This window comes from Drosophila albomicans, chromosome 3 (genome assembly GCF_009650485.2).
Source record: "Drosophila albomicans strain 15112-1751.03 chromosome 3, ASM965048v2, whole genome shotgun sequence".
Classification (NCBI taxonomy): Eukaryota; Metazoa; Arthropoda; class Insecta; order Diptera; family Drosophilidae; genus Drosophila; species Drosophila albomicans.
Window position 1 is genome coordinate 53,334,262 of NC_047629.2, and position 13,250 is coordinate 53,347,511.

At 35.1% G+C, this 13,250-nt stretch overlaps 1 protein-coding gene across 17 annotated transcripts in view; it reads left to right on the plus strand.

Moving 5' to 3' along the window:
• Nucleotides 1-4,697: 4,697 nt before the first annotated feature.
• Nucleotides 4,698-13,250, plus strand: part of LOC117572593 (potassium voltage-gated channel protein Shab) — a 77,538-nt gene continuing 68,985 nt past the window's right edge. For 5 of the 17 annotated variants that reach the window (XR_007955079.1, XM_052005745.1, XM_052005749.1 and 2 more), the window contains exons 1-2: nt 4,703-5,091; nt 8,032-8,308. The gene's annotated coding sequence lies outside the window, so the exon portion shown is untranslated. Of the gene's footprint in view, nt 5,092-7,155; nt 7,239-8,031; nt 8,309-13,250 lie in introns of those variants that run through there. The other 12 variants (XR_007955077.1, XM_052005750.1, XM_052005753.1 and 9 more) reach the window with 8 other exon arrangements.

Here is a 13,250-nt window from a genome sequence, read left to right on the forward strand (position 1 = left end):
TATCTTATCTTTCCTCCTCCAAACACCGGAAGTTCATTAGCTGCTCTGACAGCCAATTTCAAACAATAAAGCGGACTTTATTTTATTTATTGTCAATTTTTATTATTTGTTTTACATTGTCGCGAATATGCGAAACTGTAATAAAGTGAATTTATTTAAATTGTAAATTTCGTTTTTTTTTTTGCGCTGACTGCCATTTTTTTTTTATGTTCATTTTGTATTTTGTTATTTGCTATTTGCTTTTGATGCTTTTGTTGCTGGCCATAGACACAATTCATTGTTAGCAGATGCTTTTGATTTTTATGGCCAATGAAGGTTATTTCAGCTTTTATCTCTTCACCACAAAAACACACACAAATATATCTTCTTTTTATTTTTTGCCTATACACACAATATTTCCATCCGTGGTATTTCTTGAGGCTGCTGTTGTTACTTTTTGCCAAATGCAAAACTTCTTTGGTCGTTCGTCTCTGGGCCAAGCAAAATACGCAAAAGGCGTTTTAATGACGCTCCAAACACCACGCACAATTTTTGTGGGAGGAATCTCCAGTTTTTTTTTTTTTTTTATTTTTCTTCTCTCTTTTTGTGGTTTTGCTTTGCATCGATTTTTAATTTACAGTCCATTTAAATCAATTTTCGCATACACGTTTTGTTTTTGCTCCAAAATATTGTAATAAATAATCTTCTTTTGCCATTTATGCTTGCAAATTATTTTTATTGGATATTTTATGATGCGCTGTTCGAAGCTTCCAATTTGGTTTACAATTTGCGAAAAAAAAAACGTGAAACACTTGCGGAGTATATACTGTTTCTATAGATAATAAATAAATATAAAATATATAATAAATAAACAATAAATACAAATTTTGAAGGCAGAAAACTTTTAATCAATTTTGAATGATTTTAAATTCTCAATGATTTTTGTTCGAATTATCTTGCTGGGCATTTCCAAGCTTCCAATTCCGCTAAGTAAATTGTAAAAAAAGATGAAACATTTCAGAAATATATACGATTTTTTTTATATAATAGCTGTATTTTGTTTTAATAAAAATGGTGCAGACGATAAATATTATGTAATTCTTAAAAAAAAATCAATTGTAAAACAACTTAAACTCCAATATGAATGATTTTGTATTATATAAGATTTTTGTTGGAATTATCATGGGGAATTCCATGCTTATTATTCGGCTTAAAATCTACGAAAGTAAAGGGAAACATTTTAGAACTCTAAATTATTCATAGCAGAATTGTATATGAAATAAATAAAATTTTTTTAATGATTTTGTATTCTCCAAGATTTTTGTTCCATTAGGGATATTTCAAGATTCCCATTTAATTTAAAACTACTTAAAATAAAATGAAATTCTTGAGGAACACAAGGAATATTATTCCTGAAAATGTTACGAACAGTAAATAATAATTTTGCAGGAAATCTATTTTTATTTAATATGAAATATTTAATATTTATATCGAAATTCTTCTTCAACGTTGTTTTTTTAATATTTTGCTTGACTACAAATTGTGGACTGCAAACTCATAATTCAGTTTGAGACTGTCGAGAATGAAATTATTTATTTATTATTTAAGATTTATGTACAACGTTATTGTCGTTATTTTAATATATTTTATATTTTTAAAAATATTAACTTAATTAATAATGATTTCTTAGAAACGAAGAACTTATCGAAAATATTATATTTGGCTTTTACAAACTCTCAATTCGGTTAGAGACTTTCGAAAATAAGATGAAATATTCAGGATTTATGAATAACGAATTCGTAATTTTATAGATTTTTGTATCATTTAATATTGTTAAGAATTTTGAACTAAATAAAAATTTATTTTATAGAATTTAAGCTTCATATTGAAAATATTTTCGGAGCTGTTAAAAACTTTTAATTCGGTTCGAAGCTTCGGAATGCGATGTGAAGTAAAAATTTATATCCAGAATTTATTTTTATAGAAAAACTATAATTTCTACTATTCAAAATATTATAAGACATTAATAATAATCTGAAAGAAAGTCTGTTCTTAAGAAAGTTAGACTCAATAAATAAAGATTTTCATAAAAATATTTATTGCTTATGAATATTCAAATATTTGTTGGAAATTTTGAGACTTGGCTCTAATGATTATTGTTGCCAAAAAAATCCACTTACTAAGGAATGTATAATATTTTTTTAGTATGCCAATTTCATATTCAAGAGTGAAGTTTTAATTAATGGTGGGAAATATGTGAAGGAACTAGAAATTCCTGTTGACTTCTTAAAGCCCTAAATATTATTAGGCGTCGGCGTTTTGTTTGTTAGACTTTTTAGTTTGTGTTTTGGTATTTTTTTTGCAAAACTTTCACAACGAATCGAATGGGAATGGAACGGAGGCGAAACATTGCCGACTACGGGCATCTGAAAAAGAAATACGGAAAAACCCTGCGATATGGTCTCTGGTCTCAAAGTCTCTAAGTCTGGTGCGAGATCGATCGTGTGTGGTTGTAGTTGTGTTGGTTGTTGGTGGGGCTTTTATCGAAAATGGTTTTTAATGCGTTTTTAAGTCAAATTAGTGACTTCATCAGCTGGGCTTGTCTTTCTTCTTCACTTTAGTTGTGCTGAGAGAGAGGGGGAGGGTAAGTCGTGGAGGAGACGGATAGGAGGAGGCGGAGGAGATGGGGAGGCAGCTGGACGGTATCACTTAAGCCGCTCATTAATCAAAAAGCCCTACGCCAATGTATCGGGACCATTTGCAAAGTCCAAAAAGAGACACGTAACTCAACATTGTAGGGCCCTCCTCCTGTCTTGTGTTGTCTTGTGTTGTGTCTTGTCTCTCAATAGCCGCTGGCCAGGGCTTAGTTTCAATTACGAAATTGTTAATTAGAGGCTAGAGAGCTGGCCAACTGACTTACTGGCCTATTGCGTGGTCACACTCGTCTTCATCTTCATCTTCATCGTTGTTGGCTAATGAAAACATCAACTTGTTGCCTCTCGGCGCTGTTTTTTTATTTTATTTCTTTTTCTCTCAATCGATTGTGTTCGATAGCAAGATTCGGATCGCAACTCTGGTTCAAAATGAGCGATCAACCTTTTACTTAATTGCCTCAAACAAAAAAAAACATAATTATTTCACACAAATCGATCAATTTAATTAATTTAATACACGTTCGAAGCAAGCTGCAGCAAAAACGCGCCAGAAACGCGCACAAAACGCGCGCGTTTCCCTTAGCGGCTAAGGCGAGAGTGGGACAGCTGATTGTTTAATCTGCTTGGTTGTTTTACGTGCTGCGAACGTGCGTGACAAAAGCTGAGTGCTATGACGTGTAGATGTGAAGAGTTTTTCGAAGCAAATTAGGAGCTGATTGGTAAAGCATAATTTTAATGTTTTTTTGCAATTAAATCGAATTCTGCTAAAACTTGAAAATTAAGAAATATTCAAATAACAAAATAGTAGTAAAAAGCAAAAACTATTAAAATGAAAAAAATATATTGTAGTTAAATTAAATTGTGCTTATTAGAGGTTTTGCAATTTAGATGTCAACGAATTTAAACTATGATGTGAGCAAAATCTACTTGTTGTTAAACATAAATCATTGAAATAGATTTTATATGCACACAAATTACTTAATATTGATAGTAATAAACAAATTGCCAAGTGTTTTTGTAAATATTTTTCAAAGCAATTTAAGAGATAAATTGTAAATCATAATTTAATAGTAGTATAAAACAATTACTATTGAAATAATAAATAAAATGTAGTAGTTAAACTAAATAGTTCGTATAAAGTCAGCAGTTTTGGAATTATGGCAATCTAATAATTAAAATTAAGTTGTAACACAAAAAATTTAGTTATTGTTGAACATAAAACATTTGTATGTATTCTAAACGTACACAAAATATTAAATATTGATAGTGATAAACAAATTGTTAAGCCTATTTGTCACTGAACAGAAGCAGCTTCTTTTATTTATTACAAAATATATCTCAATTTAGCTGAAGAGAGTGAGAAGTTTCGAAAAAGGCTTTCCTTAGCCCGAATGTCAAAATGTTGTCAGCACATTGGTAATTTATATTCATTGCTGACGGAGCTTGAAAAAACTTTTCGTTTGACAAAAACACACAAACACCGAGATATACATATGTATGTATGTTACATATTAAATAAGCGATAAAAAGCCAACAGCATATCCATATGCTTTAAATTTATGCATAATGAACTGTCACGTGCCCTAACTAAGTGACCATAAATAATAAAAGGCAGCAAAAAAAAATATACAAAAAGAAGAAAACGAACACAAAATATGAGAGGAAAAACTCCCACCTCAAAGCTGATAGCAAAAGAAGAACCCAGCAAAAATTATGGCAACTTGACAATGAATGCTGGCAAAAACAAAATAACAAAAAAAGTTAACTAGCAAAAGAGGAAGAGGGGCGAAAAATTAACGCATTCTATGGGTCTGGGTCGCTTTCTGGGTTTATCACTCAAAGGCAGAAAGCAGCCGGCACCATAACAATAATAACAGCAAAAAGCAGAGCGAGAGAGTGAGAGAGCAAGAACGAAAGCAAAAGCTAAGAGTGAGAGCGCACAAGAGAGAGAATGAGAGTGAGAGAGAGAAAGAGGCGGCGTGAAAAAGTTTTTCCTGCTATTGTGAAAAACGTTGATGCGGTGGTCGCCATTGCCAACGCCATCATCAGCTCAGTTCAGTTCAGTTCTGTTCTGTGCTGTTCAGCGTTCAACGTTCAGTGTTCATCGTTCTGTGTTCAGTGTTCGTTCTGTGTGTGTTTCATGTGCGGTGCACGGTGTGTGCGGTGTTCAGTGTTCAGTGGAGTAACGACCACAGCTGCAAACGGACGTGTCGTGACGTACTCGATAAGATAAAACACACACAATCCAAATCGAAATCCAAAACGAAACAGTTCAACATCAAATTACGAAAGTAAATAATCAAAATTAAAAATCAAAAGTGACAAAATTAAAAGACAAGCAAATCCAAATCAAAAACGAAACATCAAATTACGAAAGTGTAAATCAAAGGTGACAAAATTAAAAGTTTCAAGTGTTTGCACCTTGAAAATCCAATCGAAGTGTTCGTTGCGGTGTCGTGTAAGTGCAAGTCAAAGTCAAGAAAATTCTATGAGGAAAAATCCACGACAAATGCAAACAAGCAACAAAGCATAAAATTGAGAAAAATAACCAAGCAACAAAAAAGAATTTAGTGAATAATAAAAAATTAAGCTATAAGCGTCAAATAAATCAAGTGCGAACTAAAAAGGCGCAAGACGACAAAATTGTAGAGGAAAACCTCAAAGGCAAACACACACAGAGCTACACACACACACACATACATAGAGAGAGCTACACACACTCAGTCAGACAGCTGTGGCAAATATTTGTATCGCAAATTTCTTGTGACGCGTTTAAAAGTGCAGAAAAAAACGCAAACACACAGCAGCCAAAGGCAATCCATTGATTTTTCATCACACACACATACATAGTAAGCAGAGAAGAGGAAGAAGAAGTTGCTTGATTTTCGCTAGTCCTAATCCTAAGTGGCGCATGGGGGCCCGCAATCAAATGTCTGCACATTAATAATGCCTGCCGCATCCGCAAAGGACTTTCACTTTGGCCCCAATCACAACTGATGCTCGCTTCGTCGTTGTCCTGCCCTCGCTATTAAGTGTGTCCCTCCTCCCCTCGGTTAGTTGAAGAGGGCCACTTACAACAGATAAATGGCACAAAAATCGAGAAAACTAGGCAAACAACAAACAACACACAACAACAAATTGCCAAGCGGCAGCAGCGCGGCCTATAACAAAAATCTCCAAAGTAGAGGAGGGGTTATGATTGACAACAGTTCTAGCGGGGGGAAGGAGCAGAGGGGAGGGGACAGTTGGCGTCAGTTTGGGGCAGAAAAACACGGGCCAGACGCAGACGCGGCGTCGCAATAATCATAAAAGCGCTGAGCAGTTGAAACAAGCAAAGGGAGAAGACAGTAAGGGAAGCAGCGAAAGGGAAAGTTAAGGAAGGGAAGGGAGGGGGGGGGAGTAAAGGGAGAAGAGTAAGGGCAAGGGGCGAAAAACGCGTATGAGGCACATAAATTCATGAGTATGCGTCAAACAGGGCGCGGCGACAAGTTGGCCTAGCTTTCCTTGCCTTTCCTTTCCTCACTTGGGTTTGTTGTTGTTCCTCTTCAGTCAAGTCAGCCAGTCATTTACTTATTATTAATGCAGCAATTGTAATTAGCTAGTAGCTTGAGTTAACAGTTAGTCGCAGTGGCAGAGGCAGCGACTGTGGCAAGTTTGCAGTTGCATTAATAATTCGCTAGGCGCTTTGGCTAAAGTGCCTCATCGGTTGCCCAAAGGGCAGGCCAATTAGCCAGGCATAAACTGTTAACAGACTGACAGACTGCGACACACACACACACACTCGCAAACACACCAATACATTGTCACGTTTTCATTTGACTAAGGTCAAAAGTTTCCCCAGTCACCTCTTGTTCTATGCGTGTGTCGCGTCTCTACGTCTGTCCATCAGGCCTGAACTTGATGCTGTCGCTGTCGCTGTCAACGTCGCTGTCGACGTTGCTGTCGCTGCTTGCGAGGCCTGCGGCAGCTATTTTTAACATGATTCTCTGTGCGGGCGCACAAAAAAAACAAACAGCGTAGCAAAAGCATGGCCAATAAATTTTTCGAAAAACTTTTTCAAAAGTGAAAACAAAAACAAAAGAATACGAGAAAATATGGCATCAACTGAAATGTGAAAGGGAATTTCAATTTCAAAAGAAATTAACAAATTTCCAAATCAACTGCATAGTCATTAGGCTAACTTCAGCAAACGTTGGTAACAAGCGTCTTGACACAGAAGAGAGCGCAGGACACGCACAATTGAGGGAGAGAGAGCGTTGAGAGAGAGAGCGAATGAGAGTGGTGGCTTAAGAGAGAGCAGAAGAGTTTTCCAGGCTTTCCAAAATAACACATTCCACATACGAGCTGAGTTCGTGCTTCGTCCTCGTACAAAGGATTGTACGCAGGCATTGGAAAGGAAGCCTCTCGCTTTCGGGTTTTCCTTTTGCTGCGTATTTACTGTTGTTACTGTTGTTGTTGCTGTTGTATTTCCCAGCGCTTTTTTGGGTTCTTTTTTCGCTTCTTGATGTGAAGTTTCGCCTTGGCTGGCTCAGTTCGTGGCTAAACTTTGGAGCGTGTTGTGCTGGATACTTGTGAAAAGCGGATAGAAAACAAAGACCGTAGCATGTAAAAAAAGCATAAAGCAATGAGAATATTGTATTTCATTTAACAATTTGCTAAACAACAAAATTGTGCAAAAAAATACAAATTAAAAAAAGAAAACAAAAGTGTTGGCAAAGCTGAAGCAGCAGCAGCAGAAATTGTGAATGTGAATGTGAATGAATGTGCTTTGAAAGTAAGGCGTGTACCCAACAACAACAACAACAACAACAACAACAACAACAACAACAAGACAGAGAGCGGAGGGTGTGTGTGTAGAAAGGGGAGGGAAACTGGCAGCCAAAACGCAGACAGATAGGCGTACAGCAGTGCAGACAAACGGACGCGAATGCCCAAAGACAAATGAAATGAAACGAAAAGCGAGCCGAGCTTCTAGAAATACGTCTGTAAATTTCATAGTAGAAAGCTCGTGACCAACACGGCGTATACGCATTACCATAAATGACAACGAAATAAGTTTTTATTTGTCTCCAGCTACCACGAAAAAAAGAAGGAAAATGAAAGCAGAAATGTTTGCCTTCTAAATGGAAAAGATGTCGAGTTACACACACGCTCACACAATTTCCTTTTTCTTTGCTTGTCTTTCTTTTTTCTTTCTACTAGTCGGTATTAGTTATGTTATCTCATGTGTGTGTGTGTGTTTGAATGGTGTCCTGCTGCTCTTAGGGCCAATTCGCAATGCAAATTTTGTGGCCAAAAACAACATTGTGTGACAACTTTGTGTGCGCCTCGGTGAAATAATATATAAATACATTTATTTATATACATTTCTCTCTCTCTTCTGTGTGTGTATTCGTAGCCTCGTGAAGCGCGCGTGTGTGTCTGTGTGACAAAATTTCGACGGCATAAAATGTAAGCCCGAGCTGCAAAAGATTCAAAATGCGTTTCAGTGCGTGGGCCTAAAACAAAGCACAAAGCAAAAGCGAAAGCAACGTTTCATCTGTAAAACACTCTCTTACTCTGTCCTCTAAACTATATCCTATAACTAGACCAGCAAATACTATATACTACTATATATATATATACTATTCGATATATACAACAACTCGACAACTGTGCGTGTACTTCTTAGTCAGGTAAGTACGTCAGTAAAGACGTTTGACTTGCAAATTTCATAAGCATATTCTCGTTTCTTTTTCTTCTCTTGTTGTACACGGGGCGTATGTGTAATTGTTGTTGTCGTGTGGGTGCGGGAAATTATGTTAATTCAATCGATATTTTGACTAATTTAGGCAACTTTGCATATTGCAGTCGTTGCCTCAGCTTTATGAGTCAATTAGCGTTCTAATTTGACATGCTACTTTACGTACTTTACTTTTGCCACCCTCAAGAGTGGCAGAAGAGGGGAAAACAGTTTATTCTCCCCTTCGTTTGGTAGCAATATAAACACAACATCTATTTTTACTGTGCGTTGTTTGTTGACGCTCTCTTTATCAATAACAATTACACAAGCTGAGCAAACACATTTCAAACTTGTCAAATGGCATTAGGAAACGTTGCGGGTTTTTCGCATTTTTGGCTGCACTTTTTGCTTTGGCAATCAGCAATCAGCAATCAGCAGCCAGTCCTGACCGATGATAGACTCATGTTGATAAGCTGGGAGTGTGCTCGCTTCAATTTATGAGTCTTGACAATTTGAGTGAAAGGTGCGATTACTTTTTTATCCATTATCGATGGGCGAGGCGAGTCTCGATGCCATAAAATTCAAAATACGAGTACTCTCGCCCCTCACAGGTGATAAACGTGAACCTCAATTGAAGCTAAATAACAACACAAGTGTAAACAAATGTGACAAGGCGAATGTGTGCGAGTTGTGCACGGAGCTCTTAATGGCTTCGCAATTTCATTGTCAGCACACGGGCGTGGCGATCCCTTAAAAAAAACAAAACGAAAGCGAAACGAAAGGCGTCTTTACCAATTTAACACAAAAATACTGGAACCCAATTGGGAGCTTCATATGCTCGTGTCCTCTTCAATTTACGAGGCAAACTCGCACCTGAAATTGCTCGAATTATTTGTTGGCAGTTGCAATGAATGTGAACACCGAGTTTGCTTGTCTATTTTAATGGCTGGCAAACAATATTGATGGCCATGCCAGGCACATAAAGCATCGACTAACAACTCCAAACTGGGGCAGAGTCATTCACATATCAATGCAGATTGCCTTCTCTGCTACGGAAACTTAAATCACAACTGCACTTGAATACAATATGGTTAAAGCAAGCTCAGCTTCCAATTTGCTTAAATTGCTTTTCGAATAGGGATTGAATTCATGTTTGAGAAAGTTTCAGCATTTGGTAGGTGTCTGTTTAATGAATGCATCAATCTGATCAATAAATTAAATGGCAGAAAACAATTTAACAAGAAATAAGTTGGAACTTTGCAACACTTAAATCCCTTTTCACTTTTGCTATGGGAAAATAAATAAATTCAACGAAATATTGACAATTTAAGCAGTATTTGAATAGAAATTTAATTGAACGTAGTTCGAATTGGGTAAATAACTATTTTTAATGTTGTTCAGGCTCACAAAAGAAAACAACCTAATGCAAGAAAATAGCAGATTCAAAATATTTTCAATTGGCAAAACCCTTTTTTGAAAAATATGTATATTTAGTAAAAAAGAAATTGAAAGACATGAATTTTCCTATTCATTCACAGTCGAGTGTCCACGACTCTAAAAAACAGTACGGTGCAATATACCAATTTTATATACCGCAAAAGTACTAAAATATATTGAACGCTATATTTGGTATATTGTTGAAGTGCTACATTCCAAAAATATTCTAAGAGTACAAAATATACCATATACCAAATTAAAGTAATAGATTACTATATATACCATATATACCACAATAATACTAATAATATACCAAAGGATATATTTGGTATATTGATATATTAATACATTCCAAATATACTATATAGTACAAAATATTGTATACCACATACCAATTTAAAATACCACAAAAATACTAAATTTTATTGAACGCTTTATTTGGTATATTGATGCAGTACTACATTCAAAATATTCTAAGAGTACAAAACAAATTAAATTAATAGATTATAATATATACTACAATAAATACTAATAATATACCAAAGGATTTATTTGGTATATTGATGTAGTGCTACATTCCAAATATACTATAGTGTACAAAATATACCACATACCAATTTAAATTAATAGATTGCAATATAAACCACAAAAATACTAATAATATACCAAAGGATATATTTGGTATATTGATATAGTGCTTCATTCCAAATATACTATATAGTACAAAATATAGTATACCATATAGCAATTTAAAATACCGCAAAAATACTAAATTATATTGAAGGCTATATTTGGTATATTGATGTTGTGCCACATTCCAAAAATATTCTAAGAGTACAAAATATACCATATACCAAATTAAATTAATAGACTTCAATATATACCACAAAAAATACTAATAATATACCAAAGGCTATTTTTGGTGTATTGACACTCCAAATATACTATATATCATATCAATCACATATCAATTTAAAATACCACCAAAATACTAAATTATACCGAAGTGTATATTTGGCATATTGTTGTAGTGCTACATTCCAAATATTCTAAGAGTACAAAATATATGTACCATATACCAAATTAAATTAATAGATTACAATATATTCCATTTATACCCCAAAAATACTAATAATATACAAAATGATGTATTTTGTATATTGATATAGTGTTACATTCCAAATAAACTATATAGTAAAAAATATACTACATACCAATTTAAATTAACAGACTAAAATATATACCACAAAAAATACTAATAATATACCAAAGTATATATTTGGTACATGGGCAAATCCCAGAAACAGTCCACCAGCGACCAATTTTTAAATTTCACATTTTCTAATTTTTCTTTATATGGAACATTAAAGTAGATATGGCATCTTAAGTATTTAAAGCAAAAAAGAAATTTCGATCATTATAAATGCACAAATTTGTATCAAACCCAATTTTATTTATAATTTTCATAATTTTACTTGAATTCGTGCTCTGCGCACACCTTCAAATCCCTATTTTATTCTCCACAATTTTTTGCCTCTGCTTGGGCTCACACACAAATCTAAAGTAAATCACGTTGAAATAATTGTGAAGCACATTTATGAATATAATAAATAATGTTTAGATAAAATTAAAAGATTTTATTCTTATGTTAATGTCAGCGGAAAAAGTGTGGCGTGCGACACGTAGCGTGCGACACAATGGGTTTACGGCTTTGCTAAAAATCTATAAACATTATTAAGACCAAACGATCGGATTTTGTCTTCTAATATTCTTAACTTTCTTTAGGATATTAACTTTCATAGGGTTTATTTTGCAGAATTCGCTAAAAATTGCGTTTGAAATGAAAATTTTGAAACTAACTTCCACTTGGTGTAGCGTGCGACACGTCACAATTTTATTAATTATTTTCAAAACAGTGACTCCAGTGAAATTGAATCTTATACCCTCCGAAAGTACTCTCAATTCACTCTAAACACATAACAAAAGTTTACGGTAAATCTTTAAAAAACCCCCCAAAAAATTGATTTTCATTAGCTAAAATCGTGCGAATGTAGCGTGCGACTCGTGGGATTTGCCCATATTCCTTCACTGTCAATCTAGCAAATTGTCATGTATTCAGTTGGAGAACTCAATGTTGGTCTTCAATATTTTCAATCACAAACAACTCTTCAAAGAAAAACTTTATACTTAATACAAGTCTTCATACATTCAATCTACCTTTCAATACTATCTAAATCCAAATCAACTTCACTGTAATTTAAACTTTAATTAAATTCTTTTTACTTGTGTTAACACACTTTTCGCAATTCCATCAGCGGAAATACTTTGTGGAGAATATTCGCTTCATTGCAAAAGTTGTGCGGTCGGCTCATTAACCTCTGAAGTTCTAGCTCCAACTGTTTGCAGGGCAACATAACTCATTACGTATACGTATTGAGTATACGCCCGTTCACCTTGGGAACTGCTCGCAGTTCATCAGCTGCAACTGTAGTTTATTCAACTTTTGCTTGATTGACACATTAAAGTGACGATTCGGTTGTCAAGGCAAAAAAAAAGTAAAAAAGTTGCAAATACTTTTCACGTTTTCATATTTGCTCTCGCTTTCTTTCTATCTGTGTGTGTGAATGCGATTACAACTTAAGAGTCATGGCACATTTAACCGTAAACTTTTGCCATTCAGTTGTGGGTCGCGTCATTATCCTGACTGACAGCTGCGATATACGCGACGGTTGAAATGAAGAGCAACACACTTATTTGGACCATTAAAGTTGTTAACTTGAATTGGGGCCAGCTAATGGTAAAGTTTATGCCACTTGTGTCAGTTCACTTGACACATTTTCTGTGGTCGTCTATAGTATAAATTTAGCATAGTTTTCTTGTTCTTCTTTTAGAGTTGCCTTTGTGCATTAGTTATCCCGGATGTCCTTTGGCCGATGACGCGCATACGTTGGCAGCTTCCGGCTCCATCTTCATCTTGCATCTCTATCATCTCGCATCATGCGCCTTTTTCCACTTAGGCAAAGTCAGCGAAGCGAACGCTTCCATTCATTTTTTGAAGGCATAATCAATATTTGGCAAGCAGCCGAGTGCATATGACAAACTACAACAAAGTCAGAGTCAGAGAAACAGAAACAGAAACAGACTCAGAGGCAGAGCTACACATATGTATATGTTGTGCCCGCTGTGAGTTACGAGTGTATTCACACACTCACATTCATACACTCACAATGCGCACTTCTGAATGCACTTTTGATGATTTGCAAAAAGTTTTGCTGCTGCTTAACTCGGTTTCCTCCACTGAGTTAAAGTAACTAGACATGCTTCTCTCTCTTCACTCTTTACTCCTTCCACTCTTCGAGTAGTTCTGCGACTTGTTTCATACTTCTTATTTATTGTTGTTGTTGTTGCACGATAAAAATCAATGGCAACGACTCCGAGGCAAATCCCGAGCAACATTT